The sequence below is a fragment of the Callospermophilus lateralis genome, chromosome 11, assembly GCF_048772815.1.
Source record: "Callospermophilus lateralis isolate mCalLat2 chromosome 11, mCalLat2.hap1, whole genome shotgun sequence".
Classification (NCBI taxonomy): Eukaryota; Metazoa; Chordata; class Mammalia; order Rodentia; family Sciuridae; genus Callospermophilus; species Callospermophilus lateralis.
In genome coordinates, this window is record NC_135315.1 from 61,187,798 (window position 1) to 61,200,673 (window position 12,876).

At 41.1% G+C, this 12,876-nt stretch overlaps 1 non-coding gene across 1 annotated transcript; it reads left to right on the top strand.

Annotated features, from left to right (window-relative positions):
- The first annotated feature begins 10,232 nt into the window (after nt 1–10,232).
- On the top strand, nt 10,233–10,305 carry Trnav-cac (transfer RNA valine (anticodon CAC)). The gene has a single exon. It is a non-coding gene; the product is annotated as a tRNA-Val (tRNA).
- The last annotated feature ends 2,571 nt before the right edge of the window (nt 10,306–12,876 follow it).

Here is a 12,876-nt window from a genome sequence, read left to right on the forward strand (position 1 = left end):
CCAAAAAAATCTTAAAGCTAAGCCTTGCTGAAGTTCCACAGGCAGAAGCTCACTTTAGCCTCAGAAAGACCCTGTCTCAAAATTGGAAAAAAATCAAAATCAACTAGCACAAATCCAACTTTATAATAAAGTGTCAAATATATCTTTTATAATAAAGTGTCAAATATATCTCATGGTTATTGAATATCTGTATCCAAAAGATAGTGGCCACACAGCACCCTGTAGAGCGTCAGTTGTTGAACCTCATGATCATGATGACAAGGCTGATATGTGGGCGCTGCGGCTCACTGCTCAGAAAACAGAGGGTGTGTCATTCAGCGTTCAGCTAGTCCAGAAAAAGATCCAAATTCAAAGTGTGGTTTCTACTAAACGCATGTTGCTTTCACTTCGTTGTAAAGTTGAAAAATTGTAAGTCAAACCATTGCCAGTCAGGGACGTAGGACAGCTATGCCAGTCACTGTGGTGCAGGCCTGTAATCTCAGCTGCTCCCAATGAGGAGGCCAAGGCAGGAAGATTGCAAGTTCAAGGTCAGACTGGGAAACTTAGCAAGAACCCGTCTCAAAACAAAATCAAAAGGGCTGGGGACGTAGCTCCGTGGCAGAGCATTCATTCAGCCCTGGGTTCATTCCCAGCGTTGCAAAAACCAAAACTGGCATCTGTGAACCGATATCCCTCCACCCAGCCCAGTGCAGCCCAGACTTTATCCCAGGAAGCAGCAGCCAAGAACATGGGCCCACTCTCCCCGCAGGGACCAAGAAAATCGTTTCCAGGTAGGAGCATTTTCTTTCCAGGAAGAACAGGATGCGAATTCTTCCCATCCTGCCCTCAGCTACTTGTTGCTGAAGCTAAGTCCTGAATGAGTAAAGACAAAAGTGGAAAAGCCTTCTTCCAAAGATCCCTGATAGGATGGGGGATCTGCCTTGGGGACGGGATGCTGTGAGAAGTGTAGCCCTGATCATCTCTACCTTGCTGCTGACAAGGAGGTTCCTCAGCCAGACAGCCTCACCCAGTACATGTGCAGGTTCTAGAGCATGTGAACATTGTCAGAATCAAAAAGAGGTCACTTTCAGCAAACTGAAAGCGAGAGAGAGAGAGAGAGAGAGAGAGAGAGAGAGAGAAACAAAGAAAGTCAGGCGGTGGCCAGTAGCTCAGTGGTAGAATCCTTACCCTATAGCCTAACACGTGTGAGGCACTGGGTTCGATTCTCAGCACCACATATAAATTAAAAATTAAAAAAAAAAAAAGAAAAAGAAAGGAAAGACAACCAGCCAGCCAGGGAGCTATGAAGAAGGTGATCTCATGCCTGATGGTAAGAAAGATCTCAAAGACTCTGTTGGCACCACGACCTTCCACAAAGGCCACTGCAAACTTAGACAAAAACTATTTCTGAAAAGAAATCTGTCCGAAAACTTCCTGTCTAAACTTGGACAGATGCCATCCTTATTACTGACTCATGCAGCCAAAATTTACTGTGTCAAAATTATTGATGTAACTAGGCACGGTGGTGCACACCTGTAAGCCCAGCTACTCCGGAAGCCAAAACAGGAGGATCAGAAGTTGAAGGCCAGCCTAACAACTGATCAAGACTCATCTCCAAATAAAAAGGGCTTACTATGTAACTCGATGGTAGAGCACCCCTAGATTCAGTCTCCAGTTCTGCAAAAAGAAAAAAAAAAGGATGCCTGGATTGTGGCTCAGCGGTAGAGCACTCGCCTAGCACAAGCGGGACCCGGGTTCCATCCTCAGCACCACATAAAAATAAAGGCATTGTGTTGTGTCCATCTACACCTAAAAAAAAAAATAAATATTCAAAAAAGAAGAAACCAAATATGGCCCTCACACATCATTTCTTCAAAGAAGGCAGACTTGATTGGATTTGTTTGAAGAGTAAGGTGTTCTAGAAAATGATAGCAATCGGTTAGCAATTAGTGGAGCTTAACTATTGGGTGTGGTCAGGGAACAAAGAGAGCCTTACCAATATCCCTGCCATATGCATGACTTGGACAAACCCAAAGCTATGCCTGTCTGAGGAACAGCCTGAGAAGCTCACACTATAGACTCACTAAAATGATCCAGCCAGTCACTAAAGAAACACACTAGAAAATAATAACCTGTCCTAGAGTGGGAAGAATCATGTCCAAAATTAGAATTGCTATAGTATATTATCTAAAAATGTCTGGTTTCCAACATTATCCAAAAAAAAACAGAAAAGAAAAAAAAACAGGAAAACATAACCTATACCCTGGGGGTAGGGGTAGGGAGAAGGTAATACAAACTGCCTTTGAGAGAGACCAAAGATTTAGCAGGAAAAGACTTTAGTAGCCCATTATCCAGGTACAGTGGCATGGGACTATCATCCAGCTACTCAGGAGGCTGAGAATCTCAAGTTCAAAGCCAACCTGGGAAACATAGTGAGAAAATAAAATACAAGCAAGTAGCCATCGTATACATGATCTCAGAACTAAAACCACGAATAAATAGGTAAAGGAATTTACAATGACAATGTTGTACCGAATAGCAAATAGCCACAAAAATAGAGAAATTTTAAAAAGAGACATATATGAAAGCTATGCTGTTGAGACGTGCAACAACTAAAATTTAAAAATTCACCAAGAGGGCCAAGCATGCTGGCACATGTCTATAATCCCAGCAATTTAGGAAGTAGGGGGACAAAGGTAGAAGAAACACAAATTCAAGGCCAGACTCAGCAAGAACTTATCTCAAAATAAAAGATAAAAATAAAGTAGTTCAATGGAGCATCCCTGGGTTCAATCCCCAGTACAATATATATATATATATATTTTTTTTTTTTTCTTTCCCTATAAGGGTTGGAAAGTAAATTTGTCAGGCAGGAGAAAGAATAAGTAGACTGAAGGCAGATTGATGAGCCAGGTGCACACATCTATAGTCCCAGCACGGAGGGGAAGGCTGAGGCAGGAGGATTCCTTGATCCCAAGGATTCAAGACCCCTAGCAAGACCTTGCAAGAAAGAAAGAAAAAAAAAAAGAGCAAAGAAGGAAGGAAGAAAGAAAGAATAGTAGAGATCATGTGAGTTGAAAAACAGAAAAACATGATCAAAAATAAAAAGAGCTTCAGAGCAATATGGGACACCAAAACACAACATAGGATTTCTAATAGAACTCCTAGCCGGAGAAAGAGGGGGAAAATTCAAAGAAATGATGGCAGAAAACTGTTGGAAAAACTGTAACTTCCACATCCAGGAAGATCAACAAACTCCAAATAAGATAAACAGGAAGCAAGCCCCAAACAGACATGACAATCAAAATGCGCAAAGAAAAAATTGAAAGTAGCAAGAGGAAAAAAAAAAAAAAGGCTTCTTACTAACCAAGGAACCTGAGTAAGACAAACATTTGACTTCTCAACAGAAACTCTGAAGGAGAATGCAGTGGGATGACATATTTCAAGCGCTAATCTGGTGGGTGGCAAGTGGCTGTGGGAGGTGGGGGGACATCAAGAAGCCTATGCCCGATAAAGCTGTCCCTTGGGAATGAAGATGAAATAAAGACATTTACAGACAAACAAAAAGCGAGAGAATCTGCTGCTTTCAGACTGACTCTACAGGAAATACCGAAGGAAGCACTTCAGGCTCAAAGCAAGTGATCTTAAATGCAAGGGTGAATTCACATCAAAAAGTTAAGAAGAAACAAAGAACACTGGTAAAGGAAATTATACAATTATAAAATGCAATGGAAGTGTATATTTTTCTCCCTTCTTCTACTGATTCACACAGCAAATATGTAAAATTAAATATATATCTTATTATATATCATACTTATTTATATTCATATACACACATATTGTTGGGCCTTTAACAGGTAAAACTGTAATACATTTGCCAATAACGGCACAAAGGAAATAGGAGAAAGCAAATAGGGCTAAGAAAATGAATCCAGAGGGTAAATAACAATTATCACAGGGCTGGGGATGTGGCTCAAGCGGTAGCGCGCTCAGCACCACATACAAACAAAGATGTTGTGTCCGCTGAAAACTAAAAAATAAATATTAAAAATTCTCTCTCTCTTTCTCTCTTCTCTCTCTCTCTCTCTTAAAAAAAAAAAAACAATTATCACAATGTCTTGTTAGGTTTGTAACAATGTACTTGTTAGTTTCTATCTATCTGTAAACAGAACTATGCTTGCAATAATACCACAAAAAGAAGTAGAAGGGACATAGCTGTATAGAAGAGCGATTTCTTTGTGTCACTGGAGTTGGGCTAATACAAATCAGAAGTTGTTTCAAGGACTGGGGTTGTGGCTCGGTAGTAGAGTGCTTGCTTAGTACATGTGAGGTACTGAGTTCAACCCTCAGTACCACATTAAAATAATAATAATAATAATAATAATAATAAATAAAAAGTTATTTTTTAAAAAACTAACATTAAAAAAGAGGTGTTTCAGATAAGATATAAAAGCAACCAGAGCAACGGTTAAAAAAAATAAAACTAAAAAGAAAAAGTAACTAAAAAAAAAAAAAAACACCAACAGAATCAAAATGCTACATTGAAAAATATTCACTTAAGAAGTTAGCCTGGCTGGGATTGTGGCTCAGCAGTAGAGCACTCGCCTAGCGCAGGCGGGACCGGGGTTCAATCCTCAGCACCACATAAAAATAAAGGCATTGTGTTGTGTCCATCTACACTTAAAAATAAATAAATTAATTAATTAATTAAAAAAAAATATATATATATATATAACTGTGGATTTAAGTAAAAAATATTTTTAAAAAAAGGAAGTTAGCCAATCCCAAATACCAAATGTTTTCTCTGATATAAGGAGGCTGATTCATAGTGAGGTAGGGAGTGGGAGAATGGGAGGAATAAGTGAACTCTAGATAGGGCAAAGGGGTGGGAAGGAAAGGGAGCGGCAGGGGGTTAGTAAGGATGGTGGAATGTGATGGACATCATTATTCAAAGTACATGTATGAAGACATGAATTGGTGTCAACCATACTTTATATACTTTATATATATGAAAAATTGTGCTGTATATGTGTAATAAGAATTGTAATGCATTCCGCTGTCATTTATTTTTTTAAAAAATCAATTAAAAAAATTAAAGAAAAACACTATATTTTTTAATTGCTGCACAAAATAGAAAAAAATGATCTTCATAAATGTTATTGAATTAAAAAAAAAGAAAAGAAAAAAATATTCACTTAATGCAAAACAAAGCCATAAAGGAAGAATCGAAAAGCAAAAAGGACATGAGACATTGAAAGCAGGAAGTAAAGTGCTAGACAAATCTAACTACATCAATAATAACATTAAATGTTAATGGATTAAGTAATACAGTCAAAAGGCAGAAACTATTCAGACTAGATTTTTTTTTTTTGTACTGGGGATTGAACTCAGGGATTCAGGGATACTTAACCACTGAGTCACATCCCAAATTCTTTTTTGTATTTTATTTAGAGACGGTCTCACTGAGTTGCTTAGTGCTTTGATAAGTTGCTGAGGCTGGCTTTGAACTTTCGATTCTCCTGCCTCAGCCTCCCAAGCCACTGGAATGACAGGCATGTGTCACTGTGCCTGGCTCAGACTGGAATTTTTAAAAAGATCAAACTGTTCTCTAGGTGAGATACCCGTTAGATTCAAGGATACAAATAAATGGAATATTACAACACCACAAGAGAACTGGACTGGTTATAGTGATATCACACAAAATAGATATTCAACAACAACAAAAAATGTTGCTCTTGATGAGGAGGGATATTTTATAATGATTAAAGGGACATTCTATTATGAATACATACAATTTTAAATAAATATCCACCTAAGAGCAGAGCACAAATATTCATGAAGTAAAACTGAAAGGAATGAAGGAAGAAATAAGACAATCCAACAAAAAGAGTTGGAGACATCAATGACTCATTTACAAAATGGTTAGGACAATTATATAAAAAATCAATTAAGAGATAGAAGACTTAACACTATAAACCAATTATATGTAACAGGCATCTATGGAACACCCAACAATAAAAGAATTCTTTTCAAGGACACATGAAACATTTTTTATAATAGATAATATGCTAGTCCATAAAACAAATCTGTACCAAAAAATTTATTGTGATTCAGGGGTACCGTATCATTGAGCTCCCCCTCACCACCACCACTACCCTGCAATTTGTTTTTTTTTAATTTTGAGACAGTGTCTTGCTAAATTGCTGAGACTAGTCTTAGCCTTATGATCCTCGTATCAGCCTCCAGAGTAGATGGGATTACGGGCATGCACCACTCTGTTCATAAAACCTTAACAAACTAAAAAGACAAAAATAATACAAAATGTGTTCTCCAATCACAATGAAATGAAATAAAAAATCAATGGTGGGTCTGGGGATGTGGCTCAAGCAGTAGCACGCTCGCCTGGCATGTGCGGGGCGCTGGGTTTGATCCTCAGCACCACATAAAAATAAAATAAAGATGTGTCCACCAAAAAATGAAAACTAAATATTAAAAAATTCTCTCTCTTCTCTCTCTCTCCCTATCTCTCTCTCTCTCTCTCTCTCTCTCTCTCTCTCTCTCTCTGTCTTTAAAAAAAATAAAAAATCAATGGCAGGAAAACATCTATGAAACTCACAAATACACGGTAATTAAATAACACAGTCCTAGATAATCAATATATCATAGAGGAAATTAAAAGAGAAATCATACAAGACTTGGAGGTAAATAAAAATGAAAACAGAAGAAGCCCAAAATGATTGGATGCAGTTAAAGTGGTACTTAGAAGGCCATTCATATCTGTGAATGCCTACATTAGGAAAAAAGAAAACAATCAAATCAATAACCTAGTTTTCCACTAGGAAAAGAGCAAGCAAAAAAAAAAAAAAAAAAAAAAAACTAAAAGCAAGAAGAATAAAAGAAAGAGTAAAGAGTAGGCCAGAAATTAAGAAGTCAAGAGTAGAAAATAAAGAAAATAATTGAGCAGGGCATGGTAGCACACACCTGTAATCCCAGTGGCTCTGGAGGCTGAGGTAGGAGGATCAGGAGTTCAGAGTCAGTGGCCTCAGCAAAAGAGAGGTGCTAAGCAACTCAATGAGATCCTGTCTCTAAATAAAATACAAAATAGGGGCTGGGGTTGTGGCTCGGCGATAGAGCACTTGCCTAGAATGTGCGAGGCCCTGGGTTCAATCCTCAGCGCCACATAAAAAAATAAGTAAAGACGACAAAGGTATTGTGTCCAACTACAATTTTAAAAAATAAATATTAAAAAATAAAATAAAATACAAAATAAAGCTGGGGATGTGGCTCCATGGTTGAGTGTCCCTGAGTTCAATCCCTAGCACACACCCCTCTCCAAAAAAAATAAAAAAAAATAATTGAAACACAAAATCAGTTTTTTGAAAGGATCAACAAAAATGTATCTGCGGGGCTGGAGATGTGGCTCAAGCTGTAGCGTGCTTGCCTGGCATGCATGCGACCTGGGTTCGATCCCCAGCACCACATACAAACAAAGATGTTGTGTCCGCCGAAAACTAAAAAATAAATATTAAAAATTTTAAAAAAAATGTATCTGCATTAATCAAGGGGAAAAAAATAAAGAAAAGATTAATTCTGGAGAATCAGATTCTTCCAGGGCTGAGAGAGCCTGCTAGAAGAGCCCCACCCTGTCCCAGACCTAGGGTCCTAAGTCCTGCCCAGGTAAGTGTCCTGAGGAAAAGCAGAAGAGGCCACTTGTACCCAAGCCTGCTGTTCTGGGGGTTGGGTTGGGGACATGGGTAACAGCTCAGGAACCACCTCCACTGTCCTGACAGCCACTGGCACCCCTACAAATCTGCTGTAGAGCTTCCTGGGATACACCCCCTGGACATTCCTCAGATCTACTGAAGCCCAGATAAAACTCACTCTCCCTCCATCTCCTTAAGGGTTCCTCACCTGCCCAGTTGCTCCAGCAGGGTCCTGGGCCATCTCTGCAATCCCTGCAACTGCTACTTCCTGTGATCGCTAAAACCTGAAATCTCCCCTAACTGAAGACGATATGGTCTATGTTTTCTTCTCAACACTCCCACACCCTTAACTTAAGAAGGGCCTTAGCCTAAGTAACTCCATTTTAAAATAAAACGGCAGTCCCCACCAGGCACGCCTACAGAGCCCTCCAATATTGTCATCAGGCTTAGCCTGAAAAAAAAAAAATAAGTCATTTTCCACAACCCTGATAAAACTCAGAGTGAAGTCACTGCCACTCGCCTTCATCCTGATAAAGGCAGAGGTGACAGATCAGGGCAGAAACCACCAGACCAGATGTCCTGACCCCAGAATTAAAGACGTCACTGAGAAGCCCAGAAATGGCTGATAGGGATTGAAAGGGTGAGTAGAAGATCCAAGATTAAGCATAAATGATAGAGCCAATGAACAGACATTCAGCCAGCCGACACTGACGGCCACGTGCCGGAGAGCCTGACGAGGACCTAGATTGACATTCCAGCTCTTCTCATCATCTGCCTGATCCTCTGCATGATCCTCACCACTCTCAAACTCTAGAGTCACATCTTGACCCTAGTGAGAACGGTGACGTTTCCCTCTCCTCCACTGGCCGTCAGCTCCACCCCAGGAGAAGCTGCCATTGGTCCCTGACCTGACCCCCGGGGTCTGAGTGAATGTGCATCTGCTGGCCTTAGAACCCAAGGCTTGAGACTTGAGATTGACACTTGAGCTTAGCATGCAGAGGGAATGTCTGTCATGAGCCCATCATGATTAAGAGTGTTTGCAATGCTTAGAGTTAACTTAGAATTTTTTGCTGTGGATTAATTGTGTCTATTGCAGTGCCTAGCATTAAGGATTGACATTTTCTTGATTAAGAACCTACAGAGTGAAATTGTATTGGGTGATTTGAGTGAATAAAGCATCGAAAAGGGCACAAGCACGTAGACATTCTTTATTTCTCCCCCTCGACGGCCTAAGTTGCACGTTTGCCCATCGAGACACTTCTCAGAGGGAAGCCAGTCCCTTTGAATCCCCTCAGGGAAGTTTCTGAGGCTCAAAGCTAGAAGGGACTCTCTCTTATTGACATATGAATCTCGTGTAGGAGCTTATGATAGGAATCTACAGGGGACGAAGGTCAGGGCTCACTATATTTGGATCTGGAATGTTCCCAAAGGCCCACGTGTTAAAGGCTTAGTCCCCAGAGTGGTGCTATGGGGAGGTATGGAATCTTTTAAGAGATGGGGCCCAGTGGCAGATCTTCAGGTCCCTGGAGGTATGCTTGTTGGGACCCCAGCCCCTTCCTCTTTCTCTCTTTTGTTTCCTGGTCATGAGGTAAGAGGTCTTGCTCTACCCCACACTCTCTGCCACGATACCACACCACAGATGGAAACCAATGGGCCTTGAACTGAAACCCCTAGAACCGGGAGCTAAAAAACCTTTTCTCTTTATAAGCTTATTATCTTAGGTATTTGTTACAGTGACGAAAGGCTAAATAACCCAGGATTTCAGGGGCATAAATGGGAGAAGTGGGGGAGAGAGAGGAAGACTTCCTATACGAGGGAGGCACAGAAGTTTGAGGTTCCATGAGGAAGCAGGACTTACAGCCGTCCCTCTCAGGGCTCAAGATGCTGAAAGAATCTCTCCCTCACATGGAAGGAAAGGGGATGTGGCGAGGCCCCAGGAGAGATGAATTGGAAAGTTGCCCAAAGTAACTTAGAGCAAGATAAAGAGAAATGGCTCAGCCACACAGTCTGGGGGCTTGTGTATGATTAGACCCAAACCTCAAAATTCAAACAAACAAAACAAAAAGAAAAAAAACCAATGAAGAGCCAAAAATTCCTTAAAAGTGCTCTGACTAGGGAAAAAAAAGCCAAGCACAGGGGCCCACACCTCTAACCCCAGTGACTCAGGAGGCTAAGGCAGGAGGATCAGAAGTCCAAAGCCAGCCTCAGCAACTTAGGGAGACTGTGTCTCAAAATAAAAAGAGCTGTGATCCGTGACGTATTGAGGCCGAGGCAAGAGGATCACAAGTTCAAAACGAGCCTCAGCATTTTAGCAACAACTTCAGCAATTTAGGAAGATCCTGTCTCAAATTAAAAAATAAAAAGGACTGGGTATGTAGCTCAATGGCAAAATGCCCTTGGGTTCGATTTGCAGTACCAATAAATAAATAAATAAACTTAATTTAATTTTAAAAAGGGCTGTGGATATAGTTCAGTGATATAGAGTACTTGTCTAGCACGTGCCAGGCCCTGGTTCCATTCCCAGTATGTATAAATAAATAAATGAGGGCTGGGGATGTAGCTCAGTTGGTAGAGTGTCTGCCTCACATGCACAAAGCCCTGGGTTCAATCCCCAGCACTGCCGAAAAATAAATAAAGTTAAAAAAAAAAAAAAAAAAGAGAGAGAATATGACAAGGGATCAAGTGACAGGAAGAACAGAAAAGGAGATGAATGGATATAATTGACATCCAAAGAACTCCATTAGAGTTAGTCATAATGGTACATACCTGTTATCTCAGCAACTCAGGAAGCTGAGGCAGAAAGATTGCAAGTTCAAGGCCAGCCTCAGCAATTTAGCAAGGCCTTAAGCAACTTAGTGAGACCCCACGTCAAAACTAAAAAATAAAAATGGCTCAGGACATGGCTCAGTGGTTAAGCACCTCTGAGTTCAATCCCAGATAGAAAGAGAGAGAGAGAGAGAGAAGAAAAAGAACTCCACTCTAGTCCTAATAAATTTACCAAGAAATAGGATGAACAGGTGTAGAATAGAAATAAAATTAAAAACGTGAAGGAATGACTTGAAAACATCACAGTGAATGCAAGGGTTAAAAAAAGAAAAAAGATATTCATGTAACCTGCAAGAAATGATACATAAGGAATAAAGATAAGGATGATCCAAAATAAGGACAATTGGTGTCTCTGAAAAAGAGGAGCCCCCGTGGATATGAAAAATTATTTTTCCATGAAAAAGTCCTCGAAACAAATGAATTGTGGATGTGAAGGGCAGACCACACACCAGAAAGATTTAGAATAGAAAATTTGTACAGAACAACAGGAACAGAGCCTGGTAAAATTTCTTCACCTATTGTTATGGTTTGGATATGAGGTGTCCCCTGAATGCTCCCGTGTTAATGCGGGAATGTTTGGAGGTGAAATGATTAAATCACGGAAGCTGTGACCTGATTGTGACCTGGTTTGATGGACTGACTGGGTAGTAACTGCAGGCAGGTGGAACATCATGGCTGTAGGGTGTGTCACTAGGGGCCTGCCCTAGAGGGATTCCTCTTCCCAGCAGAGCCTTCCCCTCTCAGCCTCTGCTTCAGAGTCACCATGAACCAAGCCCCTTCCCTCTGCCACACCCTGCCTCCATGATGTTCTGCCTCACCTTGGGCCCAAAGTCAGCCCCGTGGACAAGTGTGAAAATGTGTGCCAAAATAAATTTTTCCTCCTCCGAGTGGCTCTTGTCAGGTATTTTGATCACAGGAATAAAAAAAGCTGACAACACACCTCTCCAAACTAAACATTCAGTACAAAGGGAGGAAAAAAAAAAAAACAGGCTTCCCTTAGCCCTCTTCGTAGCCACATTTCATGTCACAAGGCCCTACCACAAAGCCCTGAGGACTAGGGTGGACCAAGAATGTTAGGGTGAGAAACTCAGCTGAGCTGGGAGAGACGTGAGCTGCTAGGTGTCCGAGTTCCTGATTTAAAGCAGCAGACCACAAACAGGAGAGGGAAGCCCATAATCCGTTGCTCCAACAGTGTAAACAAGTGGCTAAAACCAGAGAAAGCTTTGACTCCCCACTTCTTCCTTGTCCTTAAAGGAATGGTACATGATCAAGGGTCAGGTAAATCAAGATGGTCCTGGGGTGTCTCATTGGGAAAGGAGCCTTAACAAAAGGCTCCAGTAGTTTTATGAACCCAGGGATGCAGAGGATAGGAAGGAAAACTCAGAGTGAAAAAGTCCTGGGTAGTAAGTCAGAGAAGGGAATGTGTTTCCAAAGTTTCTTCCTCCTCTCCTCAATAAAGAGGAAGAGACCAAAGAATGATGCTCTTGTGTAGAGAGCATGGCTGATCAAGTGGGGCACCTGAGTCCTGACCACAGCTCCTTCAGTGCAGTGGGACGAGTGTGTATGCAGAGGGCAGAACGCCCTACGGTCCCCCGGGGAAAGCCTGCCATTGACCATGGTCAGGGATCAAGGGTCACACATAGGTTTTTTAACCAGAAGCCATACTCCTCAGTTATAACCAGAGGTTATATTCCAAAAGGCCAATGAAGCACTCAAATGGCACACAAAGATCCCAAACATGAAGGAACCTTCTGTGGCTTGGATAGTGAATAGCCCCCAAAGGCTCATGGGCTAAAAACTTGGTCTCCAGAATTGGTAGAACCTTGAAGAGGTAAGGCCTAGGGGGAGGTCTTTAGGTCATTGGGAACGCGTCCTCAAAGGGAATAACAGGACTTCAACCCCTTCTTCTTTCTCTCTTTGCTTCCTGGCCATAAGGTGAGCAGTTTACTCCACCATGTGCTCCCCCATCATTGCCACCCAGCACCCCACCAAGGTCTAAAAGCAATGATCTACCTGATCATGAACTGGACCCTCCAAAACATAATCAAAATATACCTTTTCTCTTTATAAGTTGACTGTCTCAGGTATAGTGACAGAAAACTGACTAATAGAATCTCAGTGTGTGACTCCATTTATTGAGACACATCTCCAAATACACCCTTCAATACAGGCTCCCTGAGAACCAAAAGAATTCTTTTAAGCATTTTTTTTTTCTCCTTTGAAGTGACTGCAATACTAAGCCTTCCCAGGAGAGAGGTCTGAAGGGGCATTGCAGAAGGTAGAAGTTTCTTGCAATTTCTGGCACAAGAGAAAGAGCTATGTGAGTAAGAGGACTTGCTATCTTGCTATAGAACTGTGACCCTATTGT